Source organism: Lissotriton vulgaris, chromosome 8 (genome assembly GCF_964263255.1).
Source record: "Lissotriton vulgaris chromosome 8, aLisVul1.2, whole genome shotgun sequence".
NCBI lineage: Eukaryota > Metazoa > Chordata > Amphibia > Caudata > Salamandridae > Lissotriton > Lissotriton vulgaris.
This window is the reverse complement of record NC_141696.1, coordinates 154,190,883-154,217,619: the sequence shown is the minus strand read 5'-3', so window position 1 is coordinate 154,217,619 and position 26,737 is coordinate 154,190,883. Positions and strand designations below refer to the sequence as shown.

At 43.6% G+C, this 26,737-nt stretch overlaps 27 non-coding genes across 27 annotated transcripts; all 27 read left to right on the top strand.

The window, feature by feature from the left end:
- Positions 1-95: 95 nt before the first annotated feature.
- TRNAL-AAG (transfer RNA leucine (anticodon AAG)) lies at positions 96-178 on the top strand. The gene has a single exon. It is a non-coding gene; the product is annotated as a tRNA-Leu (tRNA).
- Positions 179-1,917: 1,739 nt separating this feature from the next.
- Positions 1,918-2,000, top strand: TRNAL-CAG (transfer RNA leucine (anticodon CAG)). The gene has a single exon. It is a non-coding gene; the product is annotated as a tRNA-Leu (tRNA).
- A 192-nt stretch (positions 2,001-2,192) lies between these two features.
- TRNAL-AAG (transfer RNA leucine (anticodon AAG)) lies at positions 2,193-2,275 on the top strand. The gene has a single exon. It is a non-coding gene; the product is annotated as a tRNA-Leu (tRNA).
- A 1,738-nt stretch (positions 2,276-4,013) lies between these two features.
- On the top strand, positions 4,014-4,096 carry TRNAL-CAG (transfer RNA leucine (anticodon CAG)). Its single transcript has one exon. It is a non-coding gene; the product is annotated as a tRNA-Leu (tRNA).
- A 191-nt stretch (positions 4,097-4,287) lies between these two features.
- TRNAL-AAG (transfer RNA leucine (anticodon AAG)) lies at positions 4,288-4,370 on the top strand. Its single transcript has one exon. It is a non-coding gene; the product is annotated as a tRNA-Leu (tRNA).
- Positions 4,371-5,394: 1,024 nt separating this feature from the next.
- TRNAL-UAG (transfer RNA leucine (anticodon UAG)) lies at positions 5,395-5,477 on the top strand. The gene has a single exon. It is a non-coding gene; the product is annotated as a tRNA-Leu (tRNA).
- A 632-nt stretch (positions 5,478-6,109) lies between these two features.
- TRNAL-CAG (transfer RNA leucine (anticodon CAG)) lies at positions 6,110-6,192 on the top strand. The gene has a single exon. It is a non-coding gene; the product is annotated as a tRNA-Leu (tRNA).
- Positions 6,193-6,383: 191 nt separating this feature from the next.
- On the top strand, positions 6,384-6,466 carry TRNAL-AAG (transfer RNA leucine (anticodon AAG)). The gene has a single exon. It is a non-coding gene; the product is annotated as a tRNA-Leu (tRNA).
- Positions 6,467-7,489: 1,023 nt separating this feature from the next.
- On the top strand, positions 7,490-7,572 carry TRNAL-UAG (transfer RNA leucine (anticodon UAG)). Its single transcript has one exon. It is a non-coding gene; the product is annotated as a tRNA-Leu (tRNA).
- Positions 7,573-8,204: 632 nt separating this feature from the next.
- On the top strand, positions 8,205-8,287 carry TRNAL-CAG (transfer RNA leucine (anticodon CAG)). Its single transcript has one exon. It is a non-coding gene; the product is annotated as a tRNA-Leu (tRNA).
- Positions 8,288-9,192: 905 nt separating this feature from the next.
- Positions 9,193-9,275, top strand: TRNAL-AAG (transfer RNA leucine (anticodon AAG)). Its single transcript has one exon. It is a non-coding gene; the product is annotated as a tRNA-Leu (tRNA).
- Positions 9,276-11,287: 2,012 nt separating this feature from the next.
- On the top strand, positions 11,288-11,370 carry TRNAL-AAG (transfer RNA leucine (anticodon AAG)). Its single transcript has one exon. It is a non-coding gene; the product is annotated as a tRNA-Leu (tRNA).
- A 1,024-nt stretch (positions 11,371-12,394) lies between these two features.
- On the top strand, positions 12,395-12,477 carry TRNAL-UAG (transfer RNA leucine (anticodon UAG)). Its single transcript has one exon. It is a non-coding gene; the product is annotated as a tRNA-Leu (tRNA).
- A 632-nt stretch (positions 12,478-13,109) lies between these two features.
- Positions 13,110-13,192, top strand: TRNAL-CAG (transfer RNA leucine (anticodon CAG)). Its single transcript has one exon. It is a non-coding gene; the product is annotated as a tRNA-Leu (tRNA).
- Positions 13,193-13,383: 191 nt separating this feature from the next.
- On the top strand, positions 13,384-13,466 carry TRNAL-AAG (transfer RNA leucine (anticodon AAG)). The gene has a single exon. It is a non-coding gene; the product is annotated as a tRNA-Leu (tRNA).
- Positions 13,467-15,205: 1,739 nt separating this feature from the next.
- TRNAL-CAG (transfer RNA leucine (anticodon CAG)) lies at positions 15,206-15,288 on the top strand. Its single transcript has one exon. It is a non-coding gene; the product is annotated as a tRNA-Leu (tRNA).
- A 191-nt stretch (positions 15,289-15,479) lies between these two features.
- TRNAL-AAG (transfer RNA leucine (anticodon AAG)) lies at positions 15,480-15,562 on the top strand. The gene has a single exon. It is a non-coding gene; the product is annotated as a tRNA-Leu (tRNA).
- Positions 15,563-16,586: 1,024 nt separating this feature from the next.
- Positions 16,587-16,669, top strand: TRNAL-UAG (transfer RNA leucine (anticodon UAG)). The gene has a single exon. It is a non-coding gene; the product is annotated as a tRNA-Leu (tRNA).
- Positions 16,670-18,682: 2,013 nt separating this feature from the next.
- Positions 18,683-18,765, top strand: TRNAL-UAG (transfer RNA leucine (anticodon UAG)). The gene has a single exon. It is a non-coding gene; the product is annotated as a tRNA-Leu (tRNA).
- Positions 18,766-19,397: 632 nt separating this feature from the next.
- On the top strand, positions 19,398-19,480 carry TRNAL-CAG (transfer RNA leucine (anticodon CAG)). Its single transcript has one exon. It is a non-coding gene; the product is annotated as a tRNA-Leu (tRNA).
- A 191-nt stretch (positions 19,481-19,671) lies between these two features.
- On the top strand, positions 19,672-19,754 carry TRNAL-AAG (transfer RNA leucine (anticodon AAG)). Its single transcript has one exon. It is a non-coding gene; the product is annotated as a tRNA-Leu (tRNA).
- A 1,739-nt stretch (positions 19,755-21,493) lies between these two features.
- On the top strand, positions 21,494-21,576 carry TRNAL-CAG (transfer RNA leucine (anticodon CAG)). Its single transcript has one exon. It is a non-coding gene; the product is annotated as a tRNA-Leu (tRNA).
- A 1,298-nt stretch (positions 21,577-22,874) lies between these two features.
- Positions 22,875-22,957, top strand: TRNAL-UAG (transfer RNA leucine (anticodon UAG)). Its single transcript has one exon. It is a non-coding gene; the product is annotated as a tRNA-Leu (tRNA).
- Positions 22,958-23,589: 632 nt separating this feature from the next.
- On the top strand, positions 23,590-23,672 carry TRNAL-CAG (transfer RNA leucine (anticodon CAG)). The gene has a single exon. It is a non-coding gene; the product is annotated as a tRNA-Leu (tRNA).
- A 191-nt stretch (positions 23,673-23,863) lies between these two features.
- Positions 23,864-23,946, top strand: TRNAL-AAG (transfer RNA leucine (anticodon AAG)). Its single transcript has one exon. It is a non-coding gene; the product is annotated as a tRNA-Leu (tRNA).
- Positions 23,947-25,685: 1,739 nt separating this feature from the next.
- Positions 25,686-25,768, top strand: TRNAL-CAG (transfer RNA leucine (anticodon CAG)). The gene has a single exon. It is a non-coding gene; the product is annotated as a tRNA-Leu (tRNA).
- Positions 25,769-25,959: 191 nt separating this feature from the next.
- TRNAL-AAG (transfer RNA leucine (anticodon AAG)) lies at positions 25,960-26,042 on the top strand. Its single transcript has one exon. It is a non-coding gene; the product is annotated as a tRNA-Leu (tRNA).
- Positions 26,043-26,737: the final 695 nt, after the last annotated feature.

The following is a 26,737-nucleotide window of genomic DNA, read 5'->3' as shown; positions in this document are numbered from 1 at the left end:
GTTTTTTTCTTGCTCTAGCCACTCATGACCTAAGATGTGTGCTTTTTTTGGTTCACAATATCTTTCCCTCTCTGTAGATGATCAAGCAACGTGTGGTCAGGATGGCCGAGTGGTCTAAGGCGCTGCGTTAAGGCCGCAGTCTCTCCTGGAGGCGTGGGTTCGAATCCCACTTCTGACAAAACTTTATGTCCATTTTGTCTCTGAGTTCTTTTAGAATCTCAGCTAAAAATTGGCAGTGCATAAAATATCTGAATAAGTAACAAACTTCAGTTTCAACTGCAAATTAATTTGCCCAATTCTGTCTTCAAGCTCGTATAATATTCTTCTAGCACTCGTGGTGTTTTATGTGTTTTTTGGGGGGTGCTTAAAAAGTCCCTTTTATTAATGAAATGGGTTACATTCAGTCTTGTGATATTTTTGGTTTCCAATAAGTAGATTGTTAATTTTATGTAACCTCATTTTCTAATGCTCCATTCAAGAGATGTTTCCACTATGAAATGCAGAGCAAGGGGAAAGAGCACAAGTGATAGAGCGAGTGAGTGAGAAGGGGTGTTGAGGAAGGAGAGAATGAAACAAAGACAGAGTGAGTGAACGGCAGGTAGGCCTAGAAGAGGAGACTAGAAGTGAAGGCGACATACTTTTCATTGCTTTTGACCTCCCACCCATCCCAAACCGACCACAAACGTACCATCTATGCAACGTTGGTATGCAGAAATTCACGCCTCAGCCAGTGAGGGTGAGTCCCAGGGCAGGGGCTAGAGAGCAAAAGACTGCATGTGCTCAGACGTTCCCTGCTAGGGACAGTTGATCTGAAACAAGGTCTGCTCTCTTGTATCCAGCAAGGATCTAGAAATCCTGCATGAATCTGCAAGGCACAATGACAGCATACATTTGCATAATATGCCCCACCTTCTGCCTTCCTACTTCCTGTGCAGTAGTTGTTTGTGTAGAGAGAGAGGTCGCAGGCAAGGTAATTTTGTGAGTCGGATACAGGACCCTAAATAGCTGGTGAGAGGTATGAGGTATTCTAAAAGCATAAAAATTGTACACCTGTGAAATGAAATGCTTTCACATGTGATCTTCTGTGTTTATTGTCCTGTGCATAAAGTTGCACCTTGTGTTTGAAGGTTTAAATTATTTTAGGCTTGCATGGAGGCAGAAATTTCTGAGTGACTTTTATACATTTCTTAAGACTCTGCACTGTCAGGATGGCCGAGTGGTCTAAGTCGCTGTGTTTAGGCCGCAGTCTCCTCTGGAGGCGTAGGTTCGAATCCCACTTCTGACATGACTTTTGGAAATGTAATCTCCTTTTTCAGGTTAACATCTGATGGAAGTTGCATCTGTTGGTCTTCACCTGGGATGTGATTCCGTCCTCATCTAGTCAAGAGAGCTGGGGTTTCTCATATATTTCGGTTGTATAAAGTCTTGCTGACAAAGTGCAGTCCTTACTATATGAGCATAGGACCCATGTAAGAGCTCATCTGGAAGAGTCATGCTCTTGTATGCCCTGGCCAGACAGGCCATGCAAATATAGAAAAATGCCTAGCATCTGGTAGACAGTTGGACTCCAGCACACTTACGGCAATTTCCTCAGGGCTGTGATCAGGGGCTGCTTAGATTTGCGTATTCCACCCTATGTTGTGGCATTGAAATTCCTTGTTGAATTTGCTTTAGCTAGCCAAGAGGTGGCTGTTGACTCAATTTCAAAGCAGCTTTGGGCCGTTCAAGTGGCTGGTTAATAGCACTTTCTCTTTGTACGCCTTAAAGGCATAAAGAGTTCTTCATAGGTACTGCTCTCTATGGATTGTTCAAAGATCTGTTAGAAGTACTTATAATAGGATAAATAAATTGAGGGCATGCTTTTTCGGTACCCCACTTGCATGGCTGTCTGGCCTGTGGAAGGTTCTATAAAAGCAAGTCAGGATGGCCGAGTGGTCTAAGGCGCTGCGTTCAGGTTGCAGTCTCTTCTGGAGGCGTGGGTTCAAATCCCACTTCTGACAATTGTGTGTTTACTCTACTTTTTTCTTGAGAGAGAAAAAATCAGATCATTTCCCTCACATGGGCTTATATGGTTGTCTACTTGGAAAAGTGCAGTGAGTTTTTTTCTTGCTCTAGCCACTCATGACCTAAGATGTGTGCTTTTTTTGGTTCACAATATCTTTCCCTCTCTGTAGATGATCAAGCAACATGTGGTCAGGATGGCCGAGTGGTCTAAGGCGCTGTGTTAAGGCCGCAGTCTCTCCTGGAGACGTGGGTTCGAATCCCACTTCTGACAAAACTTTAAGGCCATTTTGTCTCTGAGTTCTTTTAGAATCTCAGCTAAAAATTGGCAGTGCATATAATATCTGAATAAGTAACAAACTTCAGTTTCAACTGCAAATTAATTTGCCCAATTCTGTCTTCAAGCTCGTATAATATTCTTCTAGCACTCGTGCTGTTTTATGTGTTTTTTGGGGGGTGCTTAAAAAGTCCCTTTTATTAATGAAATGGGTTACATTCAGTCTTGTGAAATTTTTGGTTTCCAATAAGTAGATTGTTAATTTTATGTAACCTCATTTTCTAATGCTCCATTCAAGAGATGTTTCAACTATAAAATGCAGAGCAAGGGGAAAGAGCACAAGTGATAGAGCGAGTGAGTGAGAAGGGGTGTTGAGGATGGAGAGAATGAAACAAAGACAGAGTGAGTGAACGGCAGGTAGGCCTAGAAGAGGAGACTAGAAGTGAAGGCGACATACTTTTCCCTGCTTTTGACCTCCCACCCATCCCAAACCGACCACAAACGTACCATCTATGCAACGTTGGTATGCAGAAATTCACGCCTCAGCCAGTGAGGGGGAGTCCCAGGCCAGGGGCTAGAGAGCAAAAGACTGCATGTGCTCAGACGTTCCCTGCTAGGGACATTTGATCTGAAACAAGGTCTGCAATCTTGTATCCAGCAAGGATCTAGAAATCCTGCATGAATCTGCAAGGCACAATGACAGCATACATTTGCATATATGCCCCACCTTCTGCCTTCCTACTTCCTGTGCAGTAGTTGTTTGTGTAGAGAGAGAGGTCGCAGGCAAGGTAATTTTGTGAGTAGGATACAGAACCCTAAATAACTGGTGAGAGGTATGAGGTATTCTAAAAGCATAAAAATTGTACACCTGTGAAATGAAATGCTTTCACATGTGATCTTCTGTGTTTATTGACCTGTGCATAAAGTTGCACCTTGTGTTTGAAGGTTTAAATTATTTCAGGCTTGCATGGAGGCTGAAATTTCTGAGTGACTTTTATACATTTCTTAAGACTCTGCACTGTCAGGATGGCCGTGTGGTCTAAGGAGCTGTGTTTAGGCCGCAATCTCCTCTGGAGGCGTGGGTTCAAATCCCACTTCTGACATGACTTTTGGAGATGTAATCTCCTTTTTCAGGTTAACATCTGATGGAAGTTGCATCTGTTGGTCTTCACCTGGGATGTGATTCCGTCCTCATCTAGTCAAGAGAGCTGGGGTTTCTCATATATTTCGGTTGTATAAAGTCTTGCTGACAAAGTGCAGTCCTTACTATATGAGCATAGGACCCATGTAAGAGCTCATCTGGAAGAGTCATGCTCTTGTATGCCCTGGCCAGACAGGCCATGCAAATATGGAAGAATGCCTAGCATCTGGTAGACAGTTGGACTCCAGCACACTTACGGCAATTTCCTCAGGGCTGTGATCAGGGGCTGCTTAGATTTGCGTATTCCACCCTATGTTGTGACATTGAAATTCCTTGTTGAATTTGCTTTAGCTAGCCAAGAGGTGGCTGTTGACTCAATTTCAAAGCAGCTTTGGGCCTTTCAAGTGGCTGGTTAATAGCACTTTCTCTTTGTACGCCTTAAAGGTCTAAAGAGTTCTTCATAGGTACTGCTCTCTATGGATTGTTCAAAGATCTGTTGGAAGTACTTATAATAGGATAAATAAATTGAGGGCATGCCTTTTCGGTACCCCACTTGCATGGCTGTCTGGCCTGTGGAAGGTTCCACAAATGCAAGTCAGGATGGCCGAGTGGTCTAAGGCGCTGCGTTCAGGTCGCAGTCTCTTCTGGAGGCGTGGGTTCAAATCCCACTTCTGACAATTGTGTGTTTACTCTACTTTTTTCTTGAGAGAGAAAAAATCTGATCATTTCCCTCACATGGGCTTATATGGTTGTCTACTTGGAAAAGTGCAGTGAGTTTTTTTCTTGCTCTAGCCACTCATGACCTAAGATGTGTGCTTTTTTTGGTTCACAATATCTTTCCCTCTCTGTAGATGATCGAGCAAATGTGGTCAGGATGGCCGAGTGGTCTAAGGCGCTGCGTTAAGGCCGCAGTCTCTCCTGGAGGCGTGGGTTCGAATCCCACTTCTGACAAAACTTTAAGTCCATTTTGTCTCTGAGTTCTTTTAGAATCTCAGCTAAAAATTGGCAGTGCATATAATATCTGAATAAGTAACAAACTTCAGTTTCAACTGCAAATTAATTTGCCCAATTCTGTCTTCAAGCTCGTATAATATTCTTCTAGCACTCGTGGTGTTTTATGTGTTTTTTGGGGGGTGCTTAAAAAGTCCCTTTTATTAATGAAATGGGTTACATTCAGTCTTGTGATATTTTTGGTTTCCAATAAGTAGATTGTTAATTTTATGTAACCTCATTTTCTAATGCTCCATTCAAGAGATGTTTCCACTATGAAATGCAGAGCAAGGGGAAAGAGCACAAGTGATAGAGCGAGTGAGTGAGAAGGGGTGTTGAGGAAGGAGAGAATGAAACAAAGACAGAGTGAGTGAACGGCAGGTAGGCCTAGAAGAGGAGACTAGAAGTGAAGGCGACATACTTTTCCATGCTTTTGACCTCCCACCCATCCCAAACCGACCACAAACGTACCATCTATGCAACGTTGGTATGCAGTAATTCACGCCTCAGCCAGTGAGGGTAAGTCCCAGGCCAGGGGATAGAGAGCAAAAGACTGCATGTGCTCAGACGTTCCCTGCTAGGGACAGTTGATCTGAAACAAGGTCGGCTCTCTTGTATCCAGCAAGGATCTAGAATTCCTGCATGAATCTGCAAGGCACAATGACAGCATACATTTGCATAATATGCCCCACCTTCTGCCTTCCTACTTCCTGTGCAGTAGTTGTTTGTGTAGAGAGAGAGGTCGCAGGCAAGGTAATTTTGTGAGTAGGATACAGGACCCTAAATAGCTGGTGAGAGGTATGAGGTATTTTAAAAGCATAAAAATTGTACACCTGTGAAATGAAATGCTTTCACATGTGATCTTCTGTGTTTATTGTCCTGTGCATAAAGTTGCACCTTGTGTTTGAAGGTTTAAATTATTTCAGGCTTGCATGGAGGCAGAAATTTCTGAGTGACTTTTATACATTTCTTAAGACTCTGCACTGTCAGGATGGCCGAGTGGTCTAAGGCGCTGTGTTTAGGCCGCAGTCTCCTCTGGAGGCGTGGGTTCGAATCCCACTTCTGACATGACTTTTGGAGATGTAATCTCCTTTTTCAGGTTAACATCTGATGGAAGTTGCATCTGTTGGTCTTCACCTGGGATGTGATTCCGTCCTCATCTAGTCAAGAGAGCTGGGGTTTCTCATATATTTCGGTTGTATAAAGTCTTGCTGACAAAGTGCAGTCCTTACTATATGAGCATAGGACCTATGTAAGAGCTCATCTGGAAGAGTCATGCTCTTGTATGCCCTGGCCAGACAGGCCATGCAAATATGGAAGAATGCCTAGCATCTGGTAGACAGTTGGACTCCAGCACACTTACGGCAATTTCCTCAGGGCTGTGATCAGGGGCTGCTTAGATTTGAGTATTCCACCCTATGTTGTGACATTGAAATTCCTTGTTGAATTTGCTTTAGCTAGCCAAGAGGTGGCTGTTGACTCAATTTCAAAGCAGCTTTGGGCCTTTCAAGTGGCTGGTTAATAGCACTTTCTCTTTGTACGCCTTAAAGGTCTAAAGAGTTCTTCATAGGTACTGCTCTCTATGGATTGTTCAAAGATCTGTTGGAAGTACTTATAATAGGATAAATAAATTGAGGGCATGCCTTTTCGGTACCCCACTTGCATGGCTGTCTGGCCTGTGGAAGGTTCCACAAATGCAAGTCAGGATGGCCCAGTGGTCTAAGGCGCTGCGTTCAGGTCGCAGTCTCTTCTGGAGGCGTGGGTTCAAATCCCACTTCTGACAATTGTGTGTTTACTCTTCTTTTTTCTTGGGAGAGAAAAAATCAGATCATTTCCCTCACATGGGCTTATATGGTTGTCTACTTGGAAAAGTGCAGTGAGTTTTTTTCTTGCTCTAGCCACTCATGACCTAAGTTGTGTGCTTTTTTTGGTTCACAATATCTTTCCCTCTCTGTAGATGATCAAGCAAATGTGGTCAGGATGGCCGAGTGGTCTAAGGTGCTGCGTTAAGGCCGCAGTCTCTCCTGGAGGCGTGGGTTCGAATCCCACTTCTGACAAAACTTTAAGTCCATTTTGTCTCTGAGTTCTTTTAGAATCTCAGCTAAAAATTGGCAGTGCATATAATATCTGAATAAGTAACAAACTTCAGTTTCAACTGCAAATTAATTTGCCCAATTCTGTCTTCAAGCTCGTATAATATTCTTCTAGCACTCGTGGTGTTTTATGTGTTTTTTGGGGGGTGCTTAAAAAGTCCCTTTTATTAATGAAATGGGTTACATTCAGTCTTGTGATATTTTTGGTTTCCAATAAGTAGATTGTTAATTTTATGTAACCTCATTTTCTAATGCTCCATTCAAGAGATGTTTCCACTATGAAATGCAGAGCAAGGGGAAAGAGCACAAGTGATAGAGCGAGTGAGTGAGAAGGGGTGTTGAGGAAGGAGAGAATGAAACAAAGACAGAGTGAGTGAACGGCAGGTAGGCCTAGAAGAGGAGACTAGAAGTGAAGGCGACATACTTTTCCCTGCTTTTGACCTCCCACCCATCCCAAACCGACCACAAACGTACCATCTATGCAACGTTGGTATGCAGAAATTCACGCCTCAGCCAGTGAGGGTAAGTCCCAGGCCAGGGGCTAGAGAGCAAAAGACTGCATGTGCTCAGACGTTCCCTGCTAGGGACAGTTGATCTGAAACAAGGTCTGCTCTCTTGTATCCAGCAAGGATCTAGAAATCCTGCATGAATCTGCAAGGCACAATGACAGCATACATTTGCATAATATGCCCCACCTTCTGCCTTCCTACTTCCTGTGCAGTAGTTGTTTGTGTAGAGAGAGAGGTCGCAGGCAAGGTAATTTTGTGAGTAGGATACAGGACCCTAAATAGCTGGTGAGAGGTATGAGGTATTTTAAAAGCATAAAAATTGTACACCTGTGAAATGAAATGCTTTCACATGTGATCTTCTGTGTTTATTGTCCTGTGCATAAAGTTGCACCTTGTGTTTGAAGGTTTAAATTATTTCAGGCTTGCATGAGGCAGAAATTTCTGAGTGACTTTTATACATTTCTTAAGACTCTGCACTGTCAGGATGGCCGAGTGGTCTAAGGCGCTGTGTTTAGGCCGCAGTCTCCTCTGGAGGCGTGGGTTCGAATCCCACTTCTGACATGACTTTTGGAGATGTAATCTCCTTTTTCAGGTTAACATCTGATGGAAGTTGCATCTGTTGGTCTTCACCTGGGATGTGATTCCGTCCTCATCTAGTCAAGAGAGCTGGGGTTTCTCATATATTTCGGTTGTATAAAGTCTTGCTGACAAAGTGCAGTCCTTACTATATGAGCATAGGACCCATGTAAGAGCTCATCTGGAAGAGTCATGCTCTTGTATGCCCTGGCCAGACAGGCCATGCAAATATGGAAGAATGCCTAGCATCTGGTAGACAGTTGGACTCCAGCACACTTACGGCAATTTCCTCAGGGCTGTGATCAGGGGCTGCTTAGATTTGCGTATTCCACCCTATGTTGTGACATTGAAATTCCTTGTTGAATTTGCTTTAGCTAGCCAAGAGGTGGCTGTTGACTCAATTTCAAAGCAGCTTTGGGCCTTTCAAGTGGCTGGTTAATAGCACTTTCTCTTTGTACGCCTTAAAGGTCTAAAGAGTTCTTCATAGGTACTGCTCTCTATGGATTGTTCAAAGATCTGTTGGAAGTACTTATAATAGGATAAATAAATTGAGGGCATGCCTTTTCGGTACCCCACTTGCATGGCTGTCTGGCCTGTGGAAGGTTCCACAAATGCAAGTCAGTATGGCCGAGTGGTCTAAGGCGCTGCGTTCAGGCCGCAGTCTCCTCTGGAGGCGTGGGTTCGAATCCCACTTCTGACATGACTTTTGGAGATGTAATCTCCTTTTTCAGGTTAACATCTGATGGAAGTTGCATCTGTTGGTCTTCACCTGGGATGTGATTCCGTCCTCATCTAGTCAAGAGAGCTGGGGTTTCTCATATATTTCGGTTGTATAAAGTCTTGCTGACAAAGTGCAGTCCTTACTATATGAGCATAGGACCCATGTAAGAGCTCATCTGGAAGAGTCATGCTCTTGTATGCCCTGGCCAGACAGGCCATGCAAATATGAAAGAATGCCTAGCATCTGGTAGACAGTTGGACTCCAGCACACTTACGGCAATTTCCTCAGGGCTGTGATCAGGGGCTGCTTAGATTTGCGTATTCCACCCTATGTTGTGACATTGAAATTCCTTGTTGAATTTGCTTTAGCTAACCAAGAGGTGGCTGTTGACTCAATTTCAAAGCAGCTTTGGGCCTTTCAAGTGGCGGTTAATAGCACTTTCTCTTTGTACGCCTTAAAGGTCTAAAGAGTTCTTCATAGGTACTGCTCTCTATGTATTGTTCAAAGATCTGTTGGAAGTACTTATAATAGGATAAATAAATTGAGGGCATGCCTTTTCGGTACCCCACTTGCATGGCTGTCTGGCCTGTGGAAGGTTGCACAAATGCAAGTCAGGATGGCTGAGTGGTCTAAGGCGCTGCGTTCAGGTCGAGTCTCTTCTGAAGGCGTGGGTTCAAATCCCACTTCTGACAATTGTGTGTTTACTCTACTTTTTTCTTGGGAGAGAAAAAATCAGATCATTTCCCTCACATGGGCTTATATGGTTGTCTACTTGGAAAAGTGCAGTGAGTTTTTTTCTTGCTCTAGCCACTCATGACCTAAGATGTGTGCTTTTTTTGGTTCACAATATATTTCCCTCTCTGTAGATGATCAAGCAACGTGTGGTCAGGATGGCCGAGTGGTCTAAGGCGCTGCGTTAAGGCCGCAGTCTCTCCTGGAGGCGTGGGTTCGAATCCCACTTCTGACAAAACTTTATGTCCATTTTGTCTCTGAGTTCTTTTAGAATCTCAGCTAAAAATTGGCAGTGCATAAAATATCTGAATAAGTAACAAACTTCAGTTTCAACTGCAAATTAATTTGCCCAATTCTGTCTTCAAGCTCGTATAATATTCTTCTAGCACTCGTGGTGTTTTATGTGTTTTTTGGGGGGTGCTTAAAAAGTCCCTTTTATTAATGAAATGGGTTACATTCAGTCTTGTGATATTTTTGGTTTCCAATAAGTAGATTGTTAATTTTATGTAACCTCATTTTCTAATGCTCCATTCAAGAGATGTTTCCACTATGAAATGCAGAGCAAGGGGAAAGAGCACAAGTGATAGAGCGAGTGAGTGAGAAGGGGTGTTGAGGAAGGAGAGAATGAAACAAAGACAGAGTGAGTGAACGGCAGGTAGGCCTAGAAGAGGAGACTAGAAGTGAAGGCGACATACTTTTCATTGCTTTTGACCTCCCACCCATCCCAAACCGACCACAAACGTACCATCTATGCAACGTTGGTATGCAGAAATTCACGCCTCAGCCAGTGAGGGTGAGTCCCAGGCCAGGGGCTAGAGAGCAAAAGACTGCATGTGCTCAGACGTTCCCTGCTAGGGACAGTTGATCTGAAACAAGGTCTGCTCTCTTGTATCCAGCAAGGATCTAGAAATCCTGCATGAATCTGCAAGGCACAATGACAGCATACATTTGCATAATATGCCCCACCTTCTGCCTTCCTACTTCCTGTGCAGTAGTTGTTTGTGTAGAGAGAGAGGTCGCAGGCAAGGTAATTTTGTGAGTCGGATACAGGACCCTAAATAGCTGGTGAGAGGTATGAGGTATTCTAAAAGCATAAAAATTGTACACCTGTGAAATGAAATGCTTTCACATGTGATCTTCTGTGTTTATTGTCCTGTGCATAAAGTTGCACCTTGTGTTTGAAGGTTTAAATTATTTTAGGCTTGCATGGAGGCAGAAATTTCTGAGTGACTTTTATACATTTCTTAAGACTCTGCACTGTCAGGATGGCCGAGTGGTCTAAGTCGCTGTGTTTAGGCCGCAGTCTCCTCTGGAGGCGTAGGTTCGAATCCCACTTCTGACATGACTTTTGGAAATGTAATCTCCTTTTTCAGGTTAACATCTGATGGAAGTTGCATCTGTTGGTCTTCACCTGGGATGTGATTCCGTCCTCATCTAGTCAAGAGAGCTGGGGTTTCTCATATATTTCGGTTGTATAAAGTCTTGCTGACAAAGTGCAGTCCTTACTATATGAGCATAGGACCCATGTAAGAGCTCATCTGGAAGAGTCATGCTCTTGTATGCCCTGGCCAGACAGGCCATGCAAATATAGAAAAATGCCTAGCATCTGGTAGACAGTTGGACTCCAGCACACTTACGGCAATTTCCTCAGGGCTGTGATCAGGGGCTGCTTAGATTTGCGTATTCCACCCTATGTTGTGACATTGAAATTCCTTGTTGAATTTGCTTTAGCTAACCAAGAGGTGGCTGTTGACTCAATTTCAAAGCAGCTTTGGGCCTTTCAAGTGGCGGTTAATAGCACTTTCTCTTTGTACGCCTTAAAGGTCTAAAGAGTTCTTCATAGGTACTGCTCTCTATGGATTGTTCAAAGATCTGTTGGAAGTACTTATAATAGGATAAATAAATTGAGGGCATGCCTTTTCGGTACCCCACTTGCATGGCTGTCTGGCCTGTGGAAGGTTGCACAAATGCAAGTCAGGATGGCTGAGTGGTCTAAGGCGCTGCGTTCAGGTCGAGTCTCTTCTGAAGGCGTGGGTTCAAATCCCACTTCTGACAATTGTGTGTTTACTCTACTTTTTTCTTGGGAGAGAAAAAATCAGATCATTTCCCTCACATGGGCTTATATGGTTGTCTACTTGGAAAAGTGCAGTGAGTTTTTTTCTTGCTCTAGCCACTCATGACCTAAGATGTGTGCTTTTTTTGGTTCACAATATATTTCCCTCTCTGTAGATGATCAAGCAACGTGTGGTCAGGATGGCCGAGTGGTCTAAGGCGCTGCGTTAAGGCCGCAGTCTCTCCTGGAGGCGTGGGTTCGAATCCCACTTCTGACAAAACTTTATGTCCATTTTGTCTCTGAGTTCTTTTAGAATCTCAGCTAAAAATTGGCAGTGCATAAAATATCTGAATAAGTAACAAACTTCAGTTTCAACTGCAAATTAATTTGCCCAATTCTGTCTTCAAGCTCGTATAATATTCTTCTAGCACTCGTGGTGTTTTATGTGTTTTTTGGGGGGTGCTTAAAAAGTCCCTTTTATTAATGAAATGGGTTACATTCAGTCTTGTGATATTTTTGGTTTCCAATAAGTAGATTGTTAATTTTATGTAACCTCATTTTCTAATGCTCCATTCAAGAGATGTTTCCACTATGAAATGCAGAGCAAGGGGAAAGAGCACAAGTGATAGAGCGAGTGAGTGAGAAGGGGTGTTGAGGAAGGAGAGAATGAAACAAAGACAGAGTGAGTGAACGGCAGGTAGGCCTAGAAGAGGAGACTAGAAGTGAAGGCGACATACTTTTCATTGCTTTTGACCTCCCACCCATCCCAAACCGACCACAAACGTACCATCTATGCAACGTTGGTATGCAGTAATTCACGCCTCAGCCAGTGAGGGTAAGTCCCAGGCCAGGGGATAGAGAGCAAAAGACTGCATGTGCTCAGACGTTCCCTGCTAGGGACAGTTGATCTGAAACAAGGTCGGCTCTCTTGTATCCAGCAAGGATCTAGAATTCCTGCATGAATCTGCAAGGCACAATGACAGCATACATTTGCATAATATGCCCCACCTTCTGCCTTCCTACTTCCTGTGCAGTAGTTGTTTGTGTAGAGAGAGAGGTCGCAGGCAAGGTAATTTTGTGAGTAGGATACAGGACCCTAAATAGCTGGTGAGAGGTATGAGGTATTTTAAAAGCATAAAAATTGTACACCTGTGAAATGAAATGCTTTCACATGTGATCTTCTGTGTTTATTGTCCTGTGCATAAAGTTGCACCTTGTGTTTGAAGGTTTAAATTATTTCAGGCTTGCATGGAGGCAGAAATTTCTGAGTGACTTTTATACATTTCTTAAGACTCTGCACTGTCAGGATGGCCGAGTGGTCTAAGGCGCTGTGTTTAGGCCGCAGTCTCTTCTGGAGGCGTGGGTTCGAATCCCACTTCTGACATGACTTTTGGAGATGTAATCTCCTTTTTCAGGTTAACATCTGATGGAAGTTGCATCTGTTGGTCTTCACCTGGGATGTGATTCCGTCCTCATCTAGTCAAGAGAGCTGGGGTTTCTCATATATTTCGGTTGTATAAAGTCTTGCTGACAAAGTGCAGTCCTTACTATATGAGCATAGGACCCATGTAAGAGCTCATCTGGAAGAGTCATGCTCTTGTATGCCCTGGCCAGACAGGCCATGCAAATATGGAAGAATGCCTAGCATCTGGTAGACAGTTGGACTCCAGCACACTTACGGCAATTTCCTCAGGGCTGTGATCAGGGGCTGCTTAGATTTGCGTATCCCACCCTATGTTGTGACATTGAAATTCCTTGTTGAATTTGCTTTAGCTAGCCAAGAGGTGGCTGTTGACTCAATTTCAAAGCAGCTTTGGGCCTTTCAAGTGGCTGGTTAATAGCACTTTCTCTTTGTACGCCTTAAAGGTCTAAAGAGTTCTTCATAGGTACTGCTCTCTATGGATTGGTCATAGATCTGTTGGAAGTACTTATAATAGGATAAATAAATTGAGGGCATGCCTTTTCGGTACCCCACTTGCATGGCTGTCTGGCCTGTGGAAGGTTCCACAAATGCAAGTCAGGATGGCCGAGTGGTCTAAGGAGCTGCGTTCAGGTCGCAGTCTCCTCTGGAGGCGTGGGTTCAAATCCCACTTCTGACAATTGTGTGTTTACTCTACTTTTTTCTTGAGAGAGAAAAAATCTGATCATTTCCCTCACATGGGCTTATACGGTTGTCTACTTGGAAAAGTGCAGTGAGTTTTTTTCTTGCTCTAGCCACTCATGACCTAAGATGTGTGCTTTTTTTGGTTCACAATATCTTTCCCTCTCTGTAGATGATCGAGCAAATGTGGTCAGGATGGCCGAGTGGTCTAAGGCGCTGCGTTAAGGCCGCAGTCTCTCCTGGAGGCGTGGGTTCGAATCCCACTTCTGACAAAACTTTAAGTCCATTTTGTCTCTGAGTTCTTTTAGAATCTCAGCTAAAAATTGGCAGTGCATATAATATCTGAATAAGTAACAAACTTCAGTTTCAACTGCAAATTAATTTGCCCAATTCTGTCTTCAAGCTCGTATAATATTTTTCTAGCACTCGTGGTGTTTTATGTGTTTTTTGGGGGGTGCTTAAAAAGTCCCTTTTATTAATGAAATGGGTTACATTCAGTCTTGTGATATTTTTGGTTTCCAATAAGTAGATTGTTAATTTTATGTAACCTCATTTTCTAATGCTCCATTCAAGAGATGTTTCCACTATGAAATGCAGAGCAAGGGGAAAGAGCACAAGTGATAGAGCGAGTGAGTGAGAAGGGGTGTTGAGGAAGGAGAGAATGAAACAAAGACAGAGTGAGTGAACGGCAGGTAGGCCTAGAAGAGGAGACTAGAAGTGAAGGCGACATACTTTTCCATGCTTTTGACCTCCCACCCATCCCAAACCGACCACAAACGTACCATCTATGCAACGTTGGTATGCAGTAATTCACGCCTCAGCCAGTGAGGGTAAGTCCCAGGCCAGGGGATAGAGAGCAAAAGACTGCATGTGCTCAGACGTTCCCTGCTAGGGACAGTTGATCTGAAACAAGGTCGGCTCTCTTGTATCCAGCAAGGATCTAGAATTCCTGCATGAATCTGCAAGGCACAATGACAGCATACATTTGCATAATATGCCCCACCTTCTGCCTTCCTACTTCCTGTGCAGTAGTTGTTTGTGTAGAGAGAGAGGTCGCAGGCAAGGTAATTTTGTGAGTAGGATACAGGACCCTAAATAGCTGGTGAGAGGTATGAGGTATTTTAAAAGCATAAAAATTGTACACCTGTGAAATGAAATGCTTTCACATGTGATCTTCTGTGTTTATTGTCCTGTGCATAAAGTTGCACCTTGTGTTTGAAGGTTTAAATTATTTCAGGCTTGCATGGAGGCAGAAATTTCTGAGTGACTTTTATACATTTCTTAAGACTCTGCACTGTCAGGATGGCCGAGTGGTCTAAAGTGCTGTGTTTAGGCCGCAGTCTCCTCTGGAGACGTGTGTTCGAATCCACCTTCTGACATGACTTTTGGAGATGTAATCTCCTTTTTCAGGTTAACATCTGATGGAAGTTGCATCTGTTGGTCTTCACCTGGGATGTGATTCCGTCCTCATCTAGTCAAGAGAGCTGGGGTTTCTCATATATTTCGGTTGTATAAAGTCTTGCTGACAAAGTGCAGTCCTTACTATATGAGCATAGGACCTATGTAAGAGCTCATCTGGAAGAGTCATGCTCTTGTATGCCCTGGCCAGACAGGCCATGCAAATATGGAAGAATGCCTAGCATCTGGTAGACAGTTGGACTCCAGCACACTTACGGCAATTTCCTCAGGGCTGTGATCAGGGGCTGCTTAGATTTGAGTATTCCACCCTATGTTGTGACATTGAAATTCCTTGTTGAATTTGCTTTAGCTAGCCAAGAGGTGGCTGTTGACTCAATTTCAAAGCAGCTTTGGGCCTTTCAAGTGGCTGGTTAATAGCACTTTCTCTTTGTACGCCTTAAAGGTCTAAAGAGTTCTTCATAGGTACTGCTCTCTATGGATTGTTCAAAGATCTGTTGGAAGTACTTATAATAGGATAAATAAATTGAGGGCATGCCTTTTCGGTACCCCACTTGCATGGCTGTCTGGCCTGTGGAAGGTTCCACAAATGCAAGTCAGGATGGCCCAGTGGTCTAAGGCGCTGCGTTCAGGTCGCAGTCTCTTCTGGAGGCGTGGGTTCAAATCCCACTTCTGACAATTGTGTGTTTACTCTTCTTTTTTCTTGGGAGAGAAAAAATCAGATCATTTCCCTCACATGGGCTTATATGGTTGTCTACTTGGAAAAGTGCAGTGAGTTTTTTTCTTGCTCTAGCCACTCATGACCTAAGTTGTGTGCTTTTTTTGGTTCACAATATCTTTCCCTCTCTGTAGATGATCAAGCAAATGTGGTCAGGATGGCCGAGTGGTCTAAGGCGCTGCGTTAAGGCCGCAGTCTCTCCTGGAGGCGTGGGTTCGAATCCCACTTCTGACAAAACTTTAAGTCCATTTTGTCTCTGAGTTCTTTTAGAATCTCAGCTAAAAATTGGCAGTGCATATAATATCTGAATAAGTAACAAACTTCAGTTTCAACTGCAAATTAATTTGCCCAATTCTGTCTTCAAGCTCGTATAATATTCTTCTAGCACTCGTGGTGTTTTATGTGTTTTTTGGGGGGTGCTTAAAAAGTCCCTTTTATTAATGAAATGGGTTACATTCAGTCTTGTGATATTTTTGGTTTCCAATAAGTAGATTGTTAATTTTATGTAACCTCATTTTCTAATGCTCCATTCAAGAGATGTTTCCACTATGAAATGCAGAGCAAGGGGAAAGAGCACAAGTGATAGAGCGAGTGAGTGAGAAGGGGTGTTGAGGAAGGAGAGAATGAAACAAAGACAGAGTGAGTGAACGGCAGGTTGGCCTAGAAGAGGAGACTAGAAGTGAAGGCGACATACTTTTCCCTGCTTTTGACCTCCCACCCATCCCAAACCGACCACAAACGTACCATCTATGCAACGTTGGTATGCAGAAATTCACGCCTCAGCCAGTGAGGGTAAGTCCCAGGCCAGGGGCTAGAGAGCAAAAGACTGCATGTGCTCAGACGTTCCCTGCTAGGGACAGTTCATCTGAAACAAGGTCTGCTCTCTTGTATCCAGCAACGATCTAGAAATACTGCATGAATCTGCAAGGCACAATGACAGCATACATTTGCATAATATGCCCCACCTTCTGCCTTCCTACTTCCTGTGCAGTAGTTGTTTGTGTAGAGAGAGAGGTCGCAGGCAAGGTAATTTTGTGAGTAGGATACAGGACCCTAAATAGCTGGTGAGAGGTATGAGGTATTTTAAAAGCATAAAAATTGTACACCTGTGAAATGAAATGCTTTCACATGTGATCTTCTGTGTTTATTGTCCTGTGCATAAAGTTGCACCTTGTGTTTGAAGGTTTAAATTATTTCAGGCTTGCATGGAGGCAGAAATTTCTGAGTGACTTTTATACATTTCTTAAGACTCTGCACTGTCAGGATGGCCGAGTGGTCTAAGGCGCTGTGTTTAGGCTGCAGTCTCCTCTGGAGGCGTGGGTTCGAATCCCACTTCTGACATGACTTTTGGAGATGTAATCTCCTTTTTCAGGTTAACATCTGATGGAAGTTGCATCTGTTGGTCTTCACCTGGGATGTGATTCCGTCCTCATCTAGTCAAGAGAGCTGGGGTTTCTCATATATTTCGGTTGTATAAAGTCTTGCTGACAAAGTGCAGTCCTTACTATATGAGCATAGGACCTATGTAAGAGCTCATCTGGAAGAGTCATGCTCTTGTATGCCCTGGCCAGACAGGCCATGCAAATATGGAAGAATGCCTAGCATCTGGTAGACAGTTGGACTCCAGCACACTTACGGCAATTTCCTCAGGGCTGTGATCAGGGGCTGCTTAGATTTGAGTATTCCACCCTATGTTGTGACATTGAAATTCCTTGTTGAATTTGCTTTAGCTAGCCAAGAGGTGGCTGTTGACTCAATTTCAAAGCAGCTTTGGGCCTTTCAAGTGGCTGGTTAATAGCACTTTCTCTTTGTACGCCTTAAAGGTCTAAAGAGTTCTTCATAGGTACTGCTCTCTATGGATTGTTCAAAGATCTGTTGGAAGTACTTATAATAGGATACATTTATTGAGGGCATGCCTTTTCGGTACCCCACTTGCATGGCTGTCTGGCCTCTGGAAGGTTCCACAAATGCAAGTCAGGATGGCAGAGTTGTCTAAGGCGCTGCGTTCAGGTCGCAGTCGCTTCTGGAGGCGTGGGTTCAAATCCCACTTCTGACAATTGTGTGTTTACTCTTCTTTTTTCTTGGGAGAGAAAAAATCAGATCATTTCCCTCACATGGGCTTATATGGTTGTCTACTTGGAAAAGTGCAGTGAGTTTTTTTCTTGCTCTAGCCACTCATGACCTAAGTTGTGTGCTTTTTTTGGTTCACAATATCTTTCCCTCTCTGTAGATGATCAAGCAAATGTGGTCAGGATGGCCGAGTGGTCTAAGGCGCTGCGTTAAGGCCGCAGTCTCTCCTGGAGGCGTGGGGTCGAATCCCACTTCTGACAAAACTTTAAGTCCATTTTGTCTCTGAGTTCTTTTAGAATCTCAGCTAAAAATTGGCAGTGCATATAATATCTGAATAAGTAACAAACTTCAGTTTCAACTGCAAATTAATTTGCCCAATTCTGTCTTCAAGCTCGTATAATATTCTTCTAGCACTCGTGGTGTTTTATGTGTTTTTTGGGGGGTGCTTAAAAAGTCCCTTTTATTAATGAAATGGGTTACATTCAGTCTTGTGATATTTTTGGTTTCCAATAAGTAGATTGTTAATTTTATGTAACCTCATTTTCTAATGCTCCATTCAAGAGATGTTTCCACTATGAAATGCAGAGCAAGGGGAAAGAGCACAAGTGATAGAGCGAGTGAGTGAGAAGGGGTGTTGAGGAAGGAGAGAATGAAACAAAGACAGAGTGAGTGAACGGCAGGTTGGCCTAGAAGAGGAGACTAGAAGTGAAGGCGACATACTTTTCCCTGCTTTTGACCTCCCACCCATCCCAAACCGACCACAAACGTACCATCTATGCAACGTTGGTATGCAGAAATTCACGCCTCAGCCAGTGAGGGTAAGTCCCAGGCCAGGGGCTAGAGAGCAAAAGACTGCATGTGCTCAGACGTTCCCTGCTAGGGACAGTTCATCTGAAACAAGGTCTGCTCTCTTGTATCCAGCAACGATCTAGAAATACTGCATGAATCTGCAAGGCACAATGACAGCATACATTTGCATAATATGCCCCACCTTCTGCCTTCCTACTTCCTGTGCAGTAGTTGTTTGTGTAGAGAGAGAGGTCGCAGGCAAGGTAATTTTGTGAGTAGGATACAGGACCCTAAATAGCTGGTGAGAGGTATGAGGTATTTTAAAAGCATAAAAATTGTACACCTGTGAAATGAAATGCTTTCACATGTGATCTTCTGTGTTTATTGTCCTGTGCATAAAGTTGCACCTTGTGTTTGAAGGTTTAAATTATTTCAGGCTTGCATGGAGGCAGAAATTTCTGAGTGACTTTTATACATTTCTTAAGACTCTGCACTGTCAGGATGGCCGAGTGGTCTAAGGCGCTGTGTTTAGGCCGCAGTCTCCTCTGGAGGCGTGGGTTCGAATCCCACTTCTGACATGACTTTTGGAGATGTAATCTCCTTTTTCAGGTTAACATCTGATGGAAGTTGCATCTGTTGGTCTTCACCTGGGATGTGATTCCGTCCTCATCTAGTCAAGAGAGCTGGGGTTTCTCATATATTTCGGTTGTATAAAGTCTTGCTGACAAAGTGCAGTCCTTACTATATGAGCATAGGACCCATGTAAGAGCTCATCTGGAAGAGTCATGCTCTTGTATGCCCTGGCCAGACAGGCCATGCAAATATGGAAGAATGCCTAGCATCTGGTAGACAGTTGGACTCCAGCACACTTACGGCAATTTCCTCAGGGCTGTGATCAGGGGCTGCTTAGATTTGCGTATCCCACCCTATGTTGTGACATTGAAATTCCTTGTTGAATTTGCTTTAGCTAGCCAAGAGGTGGCTGTTGACTCAATTTCAAAGCAGCTTTGGGCCTTTCAAGTGGCTGGTTAATAGCACTTTCTCTTTGTACGCCTTAAAGGTCTAAAGAGTTCTTCATAGGTACTGCTCTCTATGGATTGGTCATAGATCTGTTGGAAGTACTTATAATAGGATAAATAAATTGAGGGCATGCCTTTTCGGTACCCCACTTGCATGGCTGTCTGGCCTGTGGAAGGTTCCACAAATGCAAGTCAGGATGGCCGAGTGGTCTAAGGTGCTGCGTTCAGGTCGCAGTCTCCTCTGGAGGCGTGGGTTCAAATCCCACTTCTGACAATTGTGTGTTTACTCTACTTTTTTCTTGAGAGAGAAAAAATCTGATCATTTCCCTCACATGGGCTTATATGGTTGTCTACTTGGAAAAGTGCAGTGAGTTTTTTTCTTGCTCTAGCCACTCATGACCTAAGATGTGTGCTTTTTTTGGTTCACAATATCTTCCCCTCTCTGTAGATGATCGAGCAAATGTGGTCAGGATGGCCGAGTGGTCTAAGGCGCTGCGTTAAGGCCGCAGTCTCTCCTGGAGGCGTGGGTTCGAATCCCACTTCTGACAAAACTTTAAGTCCATTTTGTCTCTGAGTTCTTTTAGAATCTCAGCTAAAAATTGGCAGTGCATATAATATCTGAATAAGTAACAAACTTCAGTTTCAACTGCAAATTAATTTGCCCAATTCTGTCTTCAAGCTCGTATAATATTTTTCTAGCACTCGTGGTGTTTTATGTGTTTTTTGGGGGGTGCTTAAAAAGTCCCTTTTATTAATGAAATGGGTTACATTCAGTCTTGTGATATTTTTGGTTTCCAATAAGTAGATTGTTAATTTTATGTAACCTCATTTTCTAATGCTCCATTCAAGAGATGTTTCCACTATGAAATGCAGAGCAAGGGGAAAGAGCACAAGTGATAGAGCGAGTGAGTGAGAAGGGGTGTTGAGGAAGGAGAGAATGAAACAAAGACAGAGTGAGTGAACGGCAGGTAGGCCTAGAAGAGGAGACTAGAAGTGAAGGCGACATACTTTTCCATGCTTTTGACCTCCCACCCATCCCAAACCGACCACAAACGTACCATCTATGCAACGTTGGTATGCAGTAATTCACGCCTCAGCCAGTGAGGGTAAGTCCCAGGCCAGGGGATAGAGAGCAAAAGACTGCATGTGCTCAGACGTTCCCTGCTAGGGACAGTTGATCTGAAACAAGGTCGGCTCTCTTGTATCCAGCAAGGATCTAGAATTCCTGCATGAATCTGCAAGGCACAATGACAGCATACATTTGCATAATATGCCCCACCTTCTGCCTTCCTACTTCCTGTGCAGTAGTTGTTTGTGTAGAGAGAGAGGTCGCAGGCAAGGTAATTTTGTGAGTAGGATACAGGACCCTAAATAGCTGGTGAGAGGTATGAGGTATTTTAAAAGCATAAAAATTGTACACCTGTGAAATGAAATGCTTTCACATGTGATCTTCTGTGTTTATTGTCCTGTGCATAAAGTTGCACCTTGTGTTTGAAGGTTTAAATTATTTCAGGCTTGCATGGAGGCAGAAATTTCTGAGTGACTTTTATACATTTCTTAAGACTCTGCACTGTCAGGATGGCCGAGTGGTCTAAAGTGCTGTGTTTAGGCCGCAGTCTCCTCTGGAGACGTGGGTTCGAATCCCACTTCTGACATGACTTTTGGAGATGTAATCTCCTTTTTCAGGTTAACATCTGATGGAAGTTGCATCTGTTGGTCTTCACCTGGGATGTGATTCCGTCCTCATCTAGTCAAGAGAGCTGGGGTTTCTCATATATTTCGGTTGTATAAAGTCTTGCTGACAAAGTGCAGTCCTTACTATATGAGCATAGGACCTATGTAAGAGCTCATCTGGAAGAGTCATGCTCTTGTATGCCCTGGCCAGACAGGCCATGCAAATATGGAAGAATGCCTAGCATCTGGTAGACAGTTGGACTCCAGCACACTTACGGCAATTTCCTCAGGGCTGTGATCAGGGGCTGCTTAGATTTGAGTATTCCACCCTATGTTGTGACATTGAAATTCCTTGTTGAATTTGCTTTAGCTAGCCAAGAGGTGGCTGTTGACTCAATTTCAAAGCAGCTTTGGGCCTTTCAAGTGGCTGGTTAATAGCACTTTCTCTTTGTACGCCTTAAAGGTCTAAAGAGTTCTTCATAGGTACTGCTCTCTATGGATTGTTCAAAGATCTGTTGGAAGTACTTATAATAGGATAAATAAATTGAGGGCATGCCTTTTCGGTACCCCACTTGCATGGCTGTCTGGCCTGTGGAAGGTTCCACAAATGCAAGTCAGGATGGCCGAGTGGTCTAAGGCGCTGCGTTCAGGTCGCAGTCTCTTCTGGAGGCGTGGGTTCAAATCCCACTTCTGACAATTGTGTGTTTACTCTTCTTTTTTCTTGGGAGAGAAAAAATCAGATCATTTCCCTCACATTGGCTTATATGGTTGTCTACTTGGAAAAGTGCAGTGAGTTTTTTTCTTGCTCTAGCCACTCATGACCTAAGTTGTGTGCTTTTTTTGGTTCACAATATCTTTCCCTCTCTGTAGATGATCAAGCAAATGTGGTCAGGATGGCCGAGTGGTCTAAGGCGCTGCGTTAAGGCCGCAATCTCTCCTGGAGGCGTGGGTTTGAATCCCACTTCTGACAAAACTTTAAGTCCATTTTGTCTCTGAGTTCTTTTAGAATCTCAGCTAAAAATTGGCAGTGCATATAATATCTGAATAAGTAACAAACTTCAGTTTCAACTGCAAATTAATTTGCCCAATTCTGTCTTCAAGCTCGTATAATATTCTTCTAGCACTCGTGGTGTTTTATGTGTTTTTTGGGGGGTGCTTAAAAAGTCCCTTTTATTAATGAAATGGGTTACATTCAGTCTTGTGATATTTTTGGTTTCCAATAAGTAGATTGTTAATTTTATGTAACCTCATTTTCTAATGCTCCATTCAAGAGATGTTTCCACTATGAAATGCAGAGCAAGGGGAAAGAGCACAAGTGATAGAGCGAGTGAGTGAGAAGGGGTGTTGAGGAAGGAGAGAATGAAACAAAGACAGAGTGAGTGAACGGCAGGTTGGCCTAGAAGAGGAGACTAGAAGTGAAGGCGACATACTTTTCCCTGCTTTTGACCTCCCACCCATCCCAAACCGACCACAAACGTACCATCTATGCAACGTTGGTATGCAGAAATTCACGCCTCAGCCAGTGAGGGTAAGTCCCAGGCCAGGGGCTAGAGAGCAAAAGACTGCATGTGCTCAGACGTTCCCTGCTAGGGACAGTTCATCTGAAACAAGGTCTGCTCTCTTGTATCCAGCAACGATCTAGAAATACTGCATGAATCTGCAAGGCACAATGACAGCATACATTTGCATAATATGCCCCACCTTCTGCCTTCCTACTTCCTGTGCAGTAGTTGTTTGTGTAGAGAGAGAGGTCGCAGGCAAGGTAATTTTGTGAGTAGGATACAGGACCCTAAATAGCTGGTGAGAGGTATGAGGTATTTTAAAAGCATAAAAATTGTACACCTGTGAAATGAAATGCTTTCACATGTGATCTTCTGTGTTTATTGTCCTGTGCATAAAGTTGCACCTTGTGTTTGAAGGTTTAAATTATTTCAGGCTTGCATGGAGGCAGAAATTTCTGAGTGACTTTTATACATTTCTTAAGACTCTGCACTGTCAGGATGGCCGAGTGGTCTAAGGCGCTGTGTTTAGGCCGCAGTCTCCTCTGGAGGCGTGGGTTCGAATCCCACTTCTGACATGACTTTTGGAGATGTAATCTCCTTTTTCAGGTTAACATCTGATGGAAGTTGCATCTGTTGGTCTTCACCTGGGATGTGATTCCGTCCTCATCTAGTCAAGAGAGCTGGGGTTTCTCATATATTTCGGTTGTATAAAGTCTTGCTGACAAAGTGCAGTCCTTACTATATGAGCATAGGACCCATGTAAGAGCTCATCTGGAAGAGTCATGCTCTTGTATGCCCTGGCCAGACAGGCCATGCAAATATGGAAGAATGCCTAGCATCTGGTAGACAGTTGGACTCCAGCACACTTACGGCAATTTCCTCAGGGCTGTGATCAGGGGCTGCTTAGATTTGCGTATCCCACCCTATGTTGTGACATTGAAATTCCTTGTTGAATTTGCTTTAGCTAGCCAAGAGGTGGCTGTTGACTCAATTTCAAAGCAGCTTTGGGCCTTTCAAGTGGCTGGTTAATAGCACTTTCTCTTTGTACGCCTTAAAGGTCTAAAGAGTTCTTCATAGGTACTGCTCTCTATGGATTGGTCATAGATCTGTTGGAAGTACTTATAATAGGATAAATAAATTGAGGGCATGCCTTTTCGGTACCCCACTTGCATGGCTGTCTGGCCTGTGGAAGGTTCCACAAATGCAAGTCAGGATGGCCGAGTGGTCTAAGGCGCTGCGTTCAGGTCGCAGTCTCCTCTGGAGGCGTGGGTTCAAATCCCACTTCTGACAATTGTGTGTTTACTCTACTTTTTTCTTGAGAGAGAAAAAATCAGATCATTTCCCTCACAATGGCTTATATGGTTGTCTGCTTGGAAAAGTGCAGTGAGTTTTTTTCTTGCTCTAGCCACTCATGACCTAAGATGTGTGCTTTTTTTGGTTCACAATATCTTTTCCTCTCTGTAGATGATCAAGCTAATGTGGTCAGGATGGCCGAGTGGTCTAAGGCGCTGCGTTAAGGCCGCAGTCTCTCCTGGAGGCGTGGGTTCGAATCCCACTTCTGACAAAACTTTAAGTCCATTTTGTCTCTGAGTTCTTTTAGAATCTCAGCTAAAAATTGGCAGTGCATATAATATCTGAATAAGTAACAAACTTCAGTTTCAACTGCAAATTAATTTGCCCAATTCTGTCTTCAAGCTCGTATAATATTCTTCTAGCACTCGTGGTGTTTTATGTTTTTTTTGGGGGGTGCTTAAAAAGTCCCTTTTATTAATGAAATGGGTTACATTCAGTCTTGTGATATTTTTGGTTTCCAATAAGTAGATTGTTAATTTTATGTAACCTCATTTTCTAATGCTCCATTCAAGAGATGTTTCCACTATGAAATGCAGAGCAAGGGGAAAGAGCAGAAGTGATAGAGCGAGTGAGTGAGAAGGGGTGTTGAGGAAGGAGAGAATGAAACAAAGACAGAGTGAGTGAACGGCAGGTAGGCCTAGAAGAGGAGACTAGAAGTGAAGGCGACATACTTTTCCCTGCTTTTGACCTCCCACCCATCCCAAACCGACCACAAACGTACCATCTATGCAACGTTGGTATGCAGAAATTCACGCCTCAGCCAGTGAGGGTAAGTCCCAGGCCAGGGGCTAGAGAGCAAAAGACTGCATGTGCTCAGACGTTCCCTGCTAGGGACAGTTGATCTGAAACAAGGTCTGCTCTCTTGTATCCAGCAAGGATCTAGAAATCCTGCATGAATCTGCAAGGCACAATGACAGCATACATTTGCATAATATGCCCCACCTTCTGCCTTCCTACTTCCTGTGCAGTAGTTGTTTGTGTAGAGAGAGAGGTCGCAGGCAAGGTAATTTTGTGAGTAGGATACAGGACCCTAAATAGCTGGTGAGAGGTATGAGGTATTCTAAAAGCATAAAAATTGTACACCTGTGAAATGAAATGCTTTCACATGTGATCTTCTGTGTTTATTGACCTGTGCATAAAGTTGCACCTTGTGTTTGAAGGTTTAAATTATTTCAGGCTTGCATGGAGGCAGAAATTTCTGAGTGACTTTTATACATTTCTTAAGACTCTGCACTGTCAGGATGGCCGAGTGGGCTAAGGAGCTGTGTTTAGGCAGCAGTCTCCTCTGGAGGCGTGGGTTCGAATCTCACTTCTGACATGACTTTTGGAGATGTAATCTCCTTTTTCAGGTTAACATCTGATGGAAATTGCATCTGTTGGTCTTCACCTGGGATGTGATTCCGTCCTCATCTAGTCAAGAGAGCTGGGGTTTCTCATATATTTCGGTTGTATAAAGTCTTGCTGACAAAGTGCAGTCCTTACTATATGAGCATAGGACCCATGTAAGAGCTCATCTGGAAGAGTCATGCTCTTGTATGCCCTGGCCAGACAGGCCATGCAAATATGGAAGAATGCCTAGCATCTGGTAGACAGTTGGACTCCAGCACACTTACGGCAATTTCCTCAGGGCTGTGATCAGGGACTGCTTAGATTTGCGTATTCCACCCTATGTTGTGACATTGAAATTCCTTGTTGAATTTGCTTTAGCTAGCCAAGAGGTGGCTTTTGACTCAATTTCAAAGCAGCTTTGGGCCTTTCAAGTGGCTGGTTAATAGCACTTTCTCTTTGTACGCCTTAAAGGTCTAAAGAGTTCTTCATAGGTACTGCTCTCTATGGATTGTTCAAAGATCTTTTGGAAGTACTTATAATAGGATAAATAAATTGAGGGCATGCCTTTTCGGTACCCCACTTGCATGGCTGTCTGGCCTGTGGAAGGTTCCACAAATGCAAGTCAGGATGGCCGAGTGGTCTAAGGCGCTGCGTTCAGGTCGCAGTCTCTTCTGGAGGCGTGGGTTCAAATCCCACTTCTGACAATTGTGTGTTTACTCTACTTTTTTCTTGAGAGAGAAAAAATCTGATCATTTCCCTCACATGGGCTTATATGGTTGTCTACTTGGAAAAGTGCAGTGAGTTTTTTTCTTGCTCTAGCCACTCATGACCTAAGATGTGTGCTTTTTTTGGTTCACAATATCTTTCCCTCTCTGTAGATGATCAAGCAAATGTGGTCAGGATGGCCGAGTGGTCTAAGGCGCTGCGTTAAGGCCGCAGTCTCTCCTGGAGGCGTGGGTTCGAATCCCACTTCTGACAAAACTTTAAGTCCATTTTGTCTCTGAGTTCTTTTAGAATCTCAGCTAAAAATTGGCAGTGCATATAATATCTGAATAAGTAACAAACTTCAGTTTCAACTGCAAATTAATTTGCCCAATTCTGTCTTCAAGCTCGTATAATATTCTTCTAGCACTCGTGGTGTTTTATGTGTTTTTTGGGGGGTGCTTAAAAAGTCCCTTTTATTAATGAAATGGGTTACATTCAGTCTTGTGATATTTTTGGTTTCCAATAAGTAGATTGTTAATTTTATGTAACCTCATTTTCTAATGCTCCATTCAAGAGATGTTTCCACTATGAAATGCAGAGCAAGGGGAAAGAGCACAAGTGATAGAGCGAGTGAGTGAGAAGGGGTGTTGAGGAAGGAGAGAATGAAACAAAGACAGAGTGAGTGAACGGCAGGTAGGCCTAGAAGAGGAGACTAGAAGTGAAGGCGACATACTTTTCCATGCTTTTGACCTCCCACCCATCCCAAACCGACCACAAACGTACCATCTATGCAACGTTGGTATGCAGTAATTCACGCCTCAGCCAGTGAGGGTAAGTCCCAGGCCAGGGGATAGAGAGCAAAAGACTGCATGTGCTCAGACGTTCCCTGCTAGGGACAGTTGATCTGAAACAAGGTCTGCTCTCTTGTATCCAGCAAGGATCTAGAATTCCTGCATGAATCTGCAAGG